Raw genomic sequence first — 12,404 nt, 5'->3', positions numbered from 1 at the left:
AACACCCTACAGTGAAGCCTAGGTTGCTCGGAACGTAGAAATGACCATTACCTTCACACTGTTTGCAATAGTTCATTTTATACGATGGCAAAGCTGTTGTATTTATATTGTATTTTATGCTTCTGGCGTTGACTTCTAAGGCGCTATCTCTTCGATTTGGTGGAGCAACGCCTCAGAGTTAAGCCTAGGATGCCCGAAACGTCGAAATGGCCATAACTTTCACACTGGTTACCATTATTCGTTTTATACGATGGAAAAGCTGTTGTATTTATATCTTATTTTATGCTTCTGGCGTTGACTTCTTAGGTCCCAGCTATTCCATCTGGTAGAACAAGGCCCTCTGGTGAAGCCTAGGCTGCCCGGAACGTAGAAATGACCATAACTTTCACACAGGAAGCAATTATTCGTTTTATACATGGAAAAGCTGTCCTATTTATTTTGTATGTTATGCTTCGGGCGCTGACTTCTAAGGCCCTAGCTATTCGATCTGGTGGAGCAACAGCCTACAGTGAAGCCTAGGTTGCCCGGAACGTAGAATTGACCATAACTTTCACACTGGTTGCCATTATTCATTTTATTCGGTGGAAAAACTGTTGTACTTAGATTGTATTTTACTCTTCTGGCGTTGAATTCTAAGTCCCTAGCTATTCGATCTGGTGGATCAACGCCGTAGAGTGAAACCTGGATTACCCGGAACGTAGAAATGACCTGTACTTTCACACTGTTTGCAATTATTCCTGTTAAACAATGGAACAACTGTTGCATCTTTATTGAATTTTATGCTTCTGGCGTTCACTTCTTAGGCCCTAACTATTGGATCTGGTGGAGCATCGCCCTAGAGTGAAGCCTTGGCTGCCCGGAACGTAGAAATGACCAGTCCTTTCAAACTGTTTGCAGTTATTCCTGTAATACGATGGAAAAACTTTTGCATCTTTATTGTATTTTATGCTTCTGGCGTTGACTTCTAAGGCCCTAACTATTCCATCTGGTGGAACAACGCCCTAGGGTGAAGCGTAGGTTGCCCGGAAAGTAGAAATGACCAGAACTTTCACACTGGTAGCAATTATTCGTTTTATACGATGGAAAAACTGTTCTATTTATTTTGTATTTTATGCTTCGGGCGCTGACTTCTAAGGCCCTAGCTATTCGATGTGGTGGAGCAACAGCCTAGAGGGAAGCCTAGGTTGCCCGGAACGTAGAAATGACCATAACTTTCACACTGGTAGCAATTATTCGTTTTATACGATGGAAAGCTGTAGTATTTATATCGTATTTTATGCTTCTGGCGTTGACTTCTTCGGCCCTACCTATTCCATCTGGTCGAACAAAGTCCTGTAGTGAAGCCTAGGTTGACCGGAACGTAGAAATGACCATAACTTTCACACAGGAAGCAATTATTCGTTTTATACATGGAAAAGCTGTCCTATTTATTTTGTATTTTATGCTTCGGGCGCTGACTTCTAAGGCCCTAGCTATTCGATGTGGTGGAGCAACAGCCTAGAGGGAAGCCTAGGTTGCCCGGAACGTAGAAATGACCATAACTTTCACACTGGTAGCAATTATTCGTTTTATACGATGGAAAGCTGTAGTATTTATATCCTATTTTATGCTTCTGGCGTTGACTTCTTCGGCCCTAACTATTCCATCTGGTCGAACAAAGTCCTGTAGTGAAGCCTAGGTTGACCGGAACGTAGCAATGACCATAACTTTCACACTGGTAGCAATTATTCGTTTTATACATGGAAAAACTGTTCTATTTATTTTGTTTTTTATGCTTCTGACGTTGACTTCTAAGGCCCTATCTCTTCGATTTGGTGGAGCAATGCCTCAGAGTTAAGCCTAGGATGCCCGAAACGTCGAAATGGTCATTACTTTCGCACTGGTGGCAATTAGTCATGCTATACGATGGAAAATCAGTTGCATATTTATTGTATTTTATGCTTCTGGCGTTGACTTCTAAGGCCGTAGCATTTAGCTGTGGTGGAGCAACGCCCTAGAGTGACGCCTATGTTGCCCGGCACGTAGAAATGACCATTACTTTCACAATGTTTGCAATTATTCATTTTATACGATGGTAAACTGTTGTACTTATATTGCATTTTATGCTTCTGGCGTTGACTTCTTAGGCCCTAACTATTTAACCTGGTGGAGCACCGCCCTAGAGTGAAGCCTAGGTTGCCCGGAACGTAGAACATACCATTACCTTGACACTGGTTGTAATTATTCCTGTTATACAATGGAAAAGCTGTTGTATTTTTATTTCATTGAATGATTCGGGCATTGACTTCTAAGGCCCTAACTATTCAATCTGTTGGAGCGACGCCCTAGGGTGAAGCCTAGGTTGCTCGGAAAGTAGAAATGACGATAAGTATCATACTGGTTGCAATTATTCGTTTTATACATTGGAAATACTGTTGTATTTATATTGTATTTTATGCATCTGGCGTTGACTTCTAAGGCCCTAACTATTCAATCTGTTGGAGCGACGCCCTAGGGTGAAGCCTAGGTTGCTCGGAAAGTATAAATGACGATAAGTTTCATACTGGTTGCAATTATTCGTTTTATACATTGGAAATACTGTTGTATTTATATTGTATTTTATGCTTCTGGCGTTGACTTCTAAGGCCCTAACTATTCAATCTGTTGGAGCAACGCCCTAGGGTGAAGCCTAGGTTGCTCTGAATGTAGAAATGACGTTAACTTTCATAGTGGTTGCAATTATTCGTTTTATACGATGGAAAAACTGTTGTATTTATTTTGTATTTTATGCATCTAGCGTTGACTTCTAAGGCACTAACTATTCGATCTAGTGGATCAACGCCCTAGAGTGAAGCCTAGGTTGCCCGGAACGAAGGAATGACCATAACTTTCACACTGGTAGCAATTATTCGTTTTATATGATGGAAAAGCTGTTGTATTTATTTTGTATTTTATGCTTCTGGCGTTGACTTCTAAAGCCCTAACTATTCGATCTGGTGGTACAACGCCCTAGAGTGAAGTCTAGGTTGCCCGGTACGTAGAAATGACCATCACTTTCACACTGGTTGCAATTATTCCTGTTATACGATGGAAAAACTCTTGTATATTTATCGTATTTTATGCTCGGGCGTTAACTTCTGTGGCCCTACCTATTCGATCTGGTGGAGCAACACCCTACAGTGAAGCCTAGTTTGTCCAGAACGTAGATATGACCATAACCTTCTCACAGGTTGCAATTATTCATGCTATACGATTTAAGAACTGTTGCATTTTTATTGTATTTTCTGCTTCTGTATTTGAATTCTAAGGTCCTAGCTATTCGATCTGGTGGGGCAACGTCCAAGAGTGAAGCCTAGGTTGCCCGGAACGTAGTTATGACCATATCTTTCACACTGGTTGCAATTATTCCTGTTATGCGATGGAACAACTGTTGTATTTATATTGTATTTTATGCTTCTGGCGTTGTCTTCGAAGGCCCTAACTATCCGATCTGGTGGAGCAACGCCCAAGAGCGTTGCCTAGGTTGCCCGGAATGTAGAAATGACCATTACCTTCACGCTTGCTGCAATTATTCCTGTTATACGATGAAAAAACTGTTGTACTTTTATTGCATTTTATGCTTCAGGCGTTGACTTCTTAGGCCCTAACTATTCGATCTGGTGGAGCAACGCCCTAGAGTGAAGCCTAGGTTACCAGGGACGTAGAAATGACCATTACTTTCACAGTGTTTGCAAATATACATTATATACGATGGAAAGGCTGTTGTATATATATTGTATTTTATGCTTCCGGCGTTGACTTCTTAGGCCCTAACTATTTAACCTGGTGGAGCAACGCCCTAGGGTGACGCCTAGGTTGCCCGAAACGTCGAAATGGTCATTACCTTCACACTGGTTGCAATTATTCCTATTATACGATGGAAAAACTGTTGCATCTTTATTGTATTTTATGCTTCTGGCGTTGACTTCTAAGTCCCTAGCTATTCGATCTGGTGGAGCAACGCCCTAGAGTGAAGCCTAGGTTCCCCGGAACGTAGAAATGACCATTGCTTTCACAATGTATGCAATTATTCATTTTATTCGGTGGAAAAGCTGTTGTACTTAGATTGTATTTTATTCTTCTGGCGTTGAATTCTAAGTCCCTAGCTATTCGATCTGGTGGAGCAACGCCCTAGACTGAAATCTGGATTACCCGGAACGTAGAAATGACCTGTACTTTCACACTGTTTGCAGTTATTCCTGTCATACGATGGAACAACTGTTGCAACTTTATTGTATTTTATGCTTCTGGCGTAGACTTCTTAGGCCCTAACTATTCGATCTGGTGGAGCATCGTCCTAGAGTGAAGCCTTGGCTGACCGGAACGTAGAAATGACCTTAACTTTCACACTGGTTACCATTATTCGTTTTATACGATGGAAAAGCTGTTGTATTTATATCTTATTTTATGCTTCTGGCGTTGACTTCCTAGGTCCCAGCTATTCCATCTGGTAGAACAGCGCCCTCTGGTGAAGCCTAGGTTGCCCGGAACGTAGAAATGACCATAACTTTCACACAGGAAGCAATTATTCGTTTTATACATGGAAAAGCTGTCATATTTATTTTGTACTTTATGCTTCGGGCGCTGACTTCTAAGGCCCTAGCTATTCGGTGTGGTGGAGCAACAGCCTAGAGGGAAGCCCAGGTTGCCCGGAACGTAGAAATGACCATAACTTTCACACTGGTAGCAATTATTCTTTCCATACGATGGAAAAGCTGTAGTATTTATATCGTATTTTATGCTTCTGGCGTTGACTTCTTAGGCCCTAACTCTTCCATCTGGTTGAACAAAGTCCCGTAGTGAAGCCTAGGTTGACCGGAACGTAGAAATGACCATAACTTTCACACTGGTAGCAATTATTCGTTTTATACATGGAAAAACTGTTCTATTTATTTTGTTTTTTATGCTTCTGGCGTTGGCTTCTGAGGCCCTACCTATTCGATCTGGCGGAGCAACACCCTACAGTGAAGCCTAGGTTGCTCGGAACGTAGAAATGACCATTACCTTCACACTGTTTGCAAGAATTCATTTTATACGATGGCAAAGCTGTTGTATTTATATTGTATTTTATGCTTCTGGCGTTGACTTCTAAGGCGCTATCTCTTCGATTTGGTGGAGCAACGCCTCAGAGTTAAGCCTAGGATGCCCGAAACGTCGAAATGGCCATAACTTTCACACTGGTTACCATTATTCGTTTTATACGATGGAAAAGCTGTTGTATTTATATCTTATTTTATGCTTCTGGCGTTGAATTCTTAGGTCCCAGCTATTCCATCTGGTAGAACAACGCCCTCTGGTGAAGCCTAGGCTGCCCGGAACGTAGAAATGACCATAACTTTCACACAGGAAGCAATTATTCGTTTTATACATGGAAAAGCTGTCCTATTTATTTTGTATGTTATGCTTCGGGCGCTGACTTCTAAGGCCCTAGCTATTCGATCTGGTGGAGCAACAGCCTACAGTGAAGCCTAGGTTGCCCGGAACGTAGAATTGACCATAACTTTCACACTGGTTGCCATTATTCATTTTATTCGGTGGAAAAACTGTTGTACTTAGATTGTATTTTATTCTTCTGGCGTTGAATTCTAAGTCCCTAGCTATTCGATCTGGTGGATCAACGCCGTAGAGTGAAACCTGGATTACCCGGAACGTAGAAATGACCTGTACTTTCACACTGTTTGCAATTATTCCTGTTAAACAATGGAACAACTGTTGCATCTTTATTGAATTTTATGCTTCTGGCGTTCACTTCTTAGGCCCTAACTATTGGATCTGGTGGAGCATCGCCCTAGAGTGAAGCCTTAGCTGCCCGGAACGTAGAAATGACCAGTCCTTTCAAACTGTTTGCAGTTATTCCTGTAATACGATGGAAAAACTTTTGCATCTTTATTGTATTTTATGCTTCTGGCGTTGACTTCTAAGGCCCTAACTATTCCATCTGGTGGAACAACGCCCTAGGGTGAAGCGTAGGTTGCCCGGAAAGTAGAAATGACCATAACTTTCACACTGGTAGCAATTATTCGTTTTATACGATGGAAAAACTGTTCTATTTATTTTGTATTTTATGCTTCGGGCGCTGACTTCTAAGGCCCTAGCTATTCGATGTGGTGGAGCAACAGCCTAGAGGGAAGCCTAGGTTGCCCGGAACGTAGAAATGACCATAACTTTCACACTGGTAGCAATTATTCGTTTTATACGATGGAAAGCTGTAGTATTTATATCGTATTTTATGCTTCTGGCGTTGACTTCTTCGGCCCTAACTATTCCATCTGGTCGAACAAAGTCCTGTAGTGAAGCCTAGGTTGACCGGAACGTAGAAATGACCATAACTTTCACACAGGAAGCAATTATTCGTTTTATACATGGAAAAGCTGTCCTATTTATTTTGTATTTTATGCTTCGGGCGCTGACTTCTAAGGCCCTAGCTATTCGATGTGGTGGAGCAACAGCCTAGAGGGAAGCCTAGGTTGCCCGGAACGTAGAAATGACCATAACTTTCACACTGGTAGCAATTATTCGTTTTATACGATGGAAAGCTGTAGTATTTATATCGTATTTTATGCTTCTGGCGTTGACTTCTTCGGCCCTAACTATTCCATCTGGTCGAACAAAGTCCTGTAGTGAAGCCTAGGTTGACCGGAACGTAGAAATGACCATAACTTTCACACTGGTAGCAATTATTCGTTTTATACATGGAAAAACTGTTCTATTTATTTTGTTTTTTATGCTTCTGACGTTGACTTCTAAGGCCCTATCTCTTCGATTTGGTGGAGCAATGCCTCAGAGTTAAGCCTAGGATGCCCGAAACGTCGAAATGGTCATTACTTTCGCACTGGTTGCAATTATTCATTTTATACGATGGTAAACTGTTGTACTTATATTGCATTTTATGCTTCTGGCGTTGACTTCTTAGGCCCTAACTATTTAACCTGGTGGAGCACCGCCCTAGAGTGAAGCCTAGGTTGCCCGGAACGTAGAACATACCATTACCTTCACACTGGTTGCAATTATTCCTGTTATACAATGGAAAAGCTGTTGTATTTTTATTTCATTGAATGATTCGGGCATTGACTTCTAAGGCCCTAACTATTCAATCTGTTGGAGCGACGCCCTAGGGTGAAGCCTAGGTTGCTCGGAAAGTAGAAATGACGATAAGTTTCATACTGGTTGCAATTATTCGTTTTATACATTGGAAATACTGTTGTATTTATATTGTATTTTATGCTTCTGGCGTTGACTTCTAAGGCCCTAACTATTCAATCTGTTGGAGCGACGCCCTAGGGTGAAGCCTAGGTTGCTCGGAAAGTATAAATGACGATAAGTTTCATACTGGTTGCCATTATTCGTTTTATACATTGGAAATACTGTTGTATTTATATTGTATTTTATGCTTCTGGCGTAGACTTCTAAGGCCCTAACTATTCAATCTGTTGGAGCAACGCCCTAGGGTGAAGCCTAGGTTGCTCTGAATGTAGAAATGACGTTAACTTTCATAGTGGTTGCAATTATTCGTTTTATACGATGGAAAAACTGTTGTATTTATTTTGTATTTTATGCATCTAGCGTTGACTTCTAAGGCACTAACTATTCGATCTAGTGGATCTACGCCCTAGAGTGAAGCCTAGGTTGCCCGGTACATAGAAATGACCATCACTATCAAACTGGTTGCAATTATTCCTGTTATATGATGGAAAAACTGTTGTATTTTTATTCCATTTTATGCTTCGGGCGTTGACTTCTAAGGCCCTCACTGTTTGATCTGTTGGAGCAATGCCCTAGGGTGAAGCCTAGGTTGCCCGGAAAATATAAATGACCATAAGTTTCATACTGGTTGCAATTATTCGTTTTATACGATGGAAAAACTGTTGTATTTATATTGTATTTTATGCTTCTGGCGTTCACTTCTTAGGCCCGAACTATTCGATCTGGTGGAACAACGGCCGAGGGTGAAGCCTAGGTTGCCCGGAACGTAGAAATGACCATAACTTTTACACTGGTAGCAATTATTCGTTTTATACAATGGAAAAACTGTTCTGTTTATTTTGTATTTAATGCTTCGGGCGTTGGCTTCTAAGGCCCTAACTGTTTGATCTGGTGGAGCAACGCCCTAGAGTGAAGCCTAGGTTGCCGGGAACGTAGAAGTGACTATAACTTTCACACTGGTATCTATTATTCGTTTTATACGATGGAAAAACTGTTATATTTATTTTGTATTTTATGCTTCGGGCGTTGACTTCTACGGCCGTAGCTACTCGATGTGGTGGAGTAATGCCCTAGAGTGAAACCTGGGTTACCCGAATCGTGGAAATGACCATCACTTTCACACTGGTTGCAATTATTCCTGTTATACGATGGAAAAATTGTTGTATTTTTATTGTATTTTATGCTTCGGGCGATGACTTCTAAGGCCCTAACTATTCGATCTGGTGTAGCAATGCACTAGGGTGAAGCCTATGTTGCCCCGAACGTGGAAATGACCATAACTTTCACACGGTTTGCCATTACTCGTTTCATACGATGGAAAAGCTGTTGTATTTATATCTTATTTTATGCTTCTGTCGTTGACTTCTTAGGTCCCAGCTATTCCATCTGGTAGAACAACGCCCTCTGGTGAAGCCTAGGTTGCCCGGAACGTAGAAATGACCATAACTTTCACACAGGAAGCAATTATTCGTTTTATACATGGAAAAGCTGTCCTATTTATTTTGTATTTTATGCTTCGGGCGTTGACCTCTAAAGCCCTAGCTATTGGATGTGGTGGAACAACGCCCTAGAGTGACGCCTTGGTTGCCCGGCACGTAGAAATGACCATTACTTTCACAATGTTTGCAATTATTCATTTTATACGATGGTAAACTGTTGTACTTATATTGCATTTTATTCTTCTGGCGTTGACTTCCTAGGACCTAACTATTCGATCTGGTGGAACAACGCCCTAGAGTGAAACCTGGGTTGCCAGGAACGTAGAAATGACCATTACTTTCAAACTGTTTGCAAATATACATTGTATACGATGGAAAGTCTGTTGTATTTATATTGTATTTTATGCTTCTGGCGTTGACTTCTTAGGCCCTAACTATTTAACCTGGTGCAGCACCGCCCTAGAGTCAAGCCTTGGTTGCCCGGAACGTAGAACATGCCATTACCTTCACACTGGTTGCAATTATAACTGTCATACGATGGAAAAACTGTTGCATCTTTATTGTATTTTATGCTTCTGGCGTTGACTTCTTAGGCCCTAACTATTCCATCTGGTGGAACAACGCCCTAGGGTGAAGCCTAGGTTGCCCGGAACGTAGAAATGACCAACTCTTTCACACTGGTAGCAATCATTCGTTTTATACATGGAAAAGCTGTTATATATATATTGCATTTTATGCTTCTGGCATTGAATTCTAAGTCCCTAGCTATTCGATCTGGTGGAGCAACGCCCTAGAGTGAAGCCTAGGTTGCCCGGAACGTAGAAATGACCATTGCATTCACAATGTATGCAATTATTCATTTTATTCGGTGGAAAAACTGTTGTACTTAGATTGTATTTTATTCTTCTGGCGTTGAATTCTAAGTCCCTAGCTATTCGATCTGGTGGAGCAACGCCCTAGAGTGAAACCTGGATTACCCGGAACGTAGAAATGACCTGTACTTTCACACTGTTTGCAGTTATTCCTGTTATACGATGGAACAACTGTTGCATCTTTATTGTATTTTATGCTTCTGGCGTTGACTTCTTAGGCCCTAACTATTCGATCTCGTTGGAGCATCGTCCTAGAATGAAGCCTAGGTTGCCCGGAACGTAGAAATGACCATAACTTTCAAACTGGTTGCAATTAATCCTGTTATACGATGGAAAAACTGTTGTATTTTTATTGCCTTTTATGCTTCGGGCGTCGACTTCTAAGGCCCTAACTATTCAATCTGTTGGAGCAACGCCCTAGGGTGAAGCCTAGGTTGCCCGGAAAGTAGAAATGACGTTAACTTTCATACTGGTTGCAATTATTCGTTTTATACGATGGAAAAACTGTTGTATTTATATTGTATTTTATGCATCTGGCGATGACTTCTAAGGCACTAACTATTCGATCTAGTGGATCAACGCCCCAGAGTGAAGCCTAGGTTGCCCGGTACGTAGAAATGACCATCACTCTCAAACTGGTTGCAATTATTCCTGTTATATGATGGAAAAACTGTTGTATTTTTATTGCATTTTATGCTTCGGGCATTGACTTCTAAGGCCCTAACTATTCAATCTGCTGGAGCAATGCCCTAGGGTGCAGCCTAGGTTGCCCGGAAAATATAAATGACCATAAGTTTCATACTGGTTGCAATTATTCGTTTTATACGATGGAAAAACTATTGTATTTATATTGTATTTTATGCTTCTGGCGTTCACTTCTTAGGCCCGAACTATTCGATCTGGCGGAACAACGGCCGAGGGTGAAGCCTAGGTTGCCCGGAACGTAGAAATGACCATAACTTTTACACTGGTAGCAATTATTCGTTTTATACAATGGAAAAACTGTTGTATTTATTTTGTATTTAATGCTTCGGGCGTTGGTTTCTAAGGCCCTAACTGTTTGATCTGGTGGAGCAACGGCCTAGAGTGAAGCCTAGGTTGCCCGGAACGTAGAAGTGACCATAACTTTCAACTGGTTGCTATTATTCGTTTTATACGATGGAAAAACTGTTATATTTATATTGTATTTTATGCTTCTGTCGTTGACTTCTGAGGACGTAGCTATTCGATGTGGTGGAACAACGCCCTAGGGTGAATCCTAGGTTGCCCGGAACGAAGAAATGACCATAACTTTCACACTGGTTGCAATTATTCGTTTTATACGATGGATAAGCTGTTGTATTTATATCGTATTTTATGCTTCTGGCGTTGACTTCTTAGGCCGTAACTATTCCATCTGGTGGAACAACGGGCTAGGGTAAAGCGTAGGTTGCCCGGAAAGTAGAAATGACCATAGCTTTCACACTGGTAGCAATTATTCGTTTTATACGATGGAAAAACTGTTCCATTTATTTTGTATTTTATGCTTCGGGCGTTGACTTCTAAGACCCTAACTATTCGATCTGGTGGAGCAACGACCTAGAGTGAAGCCTAGGTTGCCCGGAGCGTCGAAATGACCATCACTTTCAAACTGGTTGCAATTAATCCTGTTATACGATGGAAAAACTGTTGTACTTTTGTTGCCTTTTATGCTTCGGGCGTTGACTTCTAAGGCCCTAACTATTCAATCTCTTGGAGCAACGCCCTAGGGTGAAGCCTAGGTTGCCCGGAAAGCAGAAATGACGTTAACTTTCATATTGGTTGCAATTATTAGTTTTATACGATGGAAAAGCTGTTGTATTTATATTGTATTTTATGCATCCGGCGTTGACTTCTAAGGCACTATCTATTCCGTCTAGTGGATCAACGCCCTAGAGTGAAGCCTAGATTGCCCGGAACGTAGAAATGACCATAACTTTCACACTGGTTGCAATTATTCATTTTATACGATGGAAAAACTGTTGTACTTATATTGTATTCTATTCTTATGGCGTTGAATTCTAAGTCCCTAGCTATTCAATCTGGTGGAGCAACGCCCTGGAGTGGAGCCTAGGTTGCCCGGTACGTAGAAATGACCATTACTTTCACACTGTTTGCAAATATACATTATATACGATGGAAAGTCTGTTGTATTTATGTTGTATTTTATGCTTCTGGCGTTGACTTCTTAGGCCATAACTATTTAACCTGGTGGAGCACCGCCCTAGAGTGAAGCCTAGGTTGCCCGGAACGTAGAACATACCATTACCTTCACACTGGTTGCAATTATTCCTGTTATACAATGGAAAAGCTGTTGTATTTTTATTTCATTTAATGATTCGGGCATTGACTTCTAAGGCCCTAACTATTCAATCTGTTGGAGCAACGCCCTAGGGTGAAGCCTAGGTAGCTCGGAAAGTAGAAATGACCATAAGTTTCATACTGGCTGCAATTATTCGTTTTATACATTGGAAAAACTGTTGTATTTATATTGTATTTTATGCTTCTGGCGTTGACTTCTAAGGCACCAGCCATTCGATCTGGTGGAGCAACGCCCTAGAGTGAAGCCTAGATTGCCCGGAACGTAGAAATGACCATCACTTTCAAACTGGTTGCAATTATTCCTGTTATATGATGGAAAAACTGTTGTATTTTTATCGCATTTTATGCTTCGGGCATTGACTTTTAAGGCCCTAACTATTCAATCTGTTGGAGCAGCGCCCTAGGGTGAAGCCTAGGTTGCCCGGAACGTAGAATTGGCCATCACTTTCAAACTGGTTGCAATTAATCCTGTCATACTATGGAAAAACTGTTGTATTTTTATTGCCTTTTATGCTTCGGGCGTTGACTTCTA

This window comes from Calliopsis andreniformis, unplaced genomic scaffold (genome assembly GCF_051401765.1).
Source record: "Calliopsis andreniformis isolate RMS-2024a unplaced genomic scaffold, iyCalAndr_principal scaffold0014, whole genome shotgun sequence".
In the NCBI taxonomy this organism is placed as follows: domain Eukaryota; kingdom Metazoa; phylum Arthropoda; class Insecta; order Hymenoptera; family Andrenidae; genus Calliopsis; species Calliopsis andreniformis.
The sequence above is the reverse complement of the archived record's forward strand: the minus strand, read 5'-3'. Positions refer to the sequence as shown.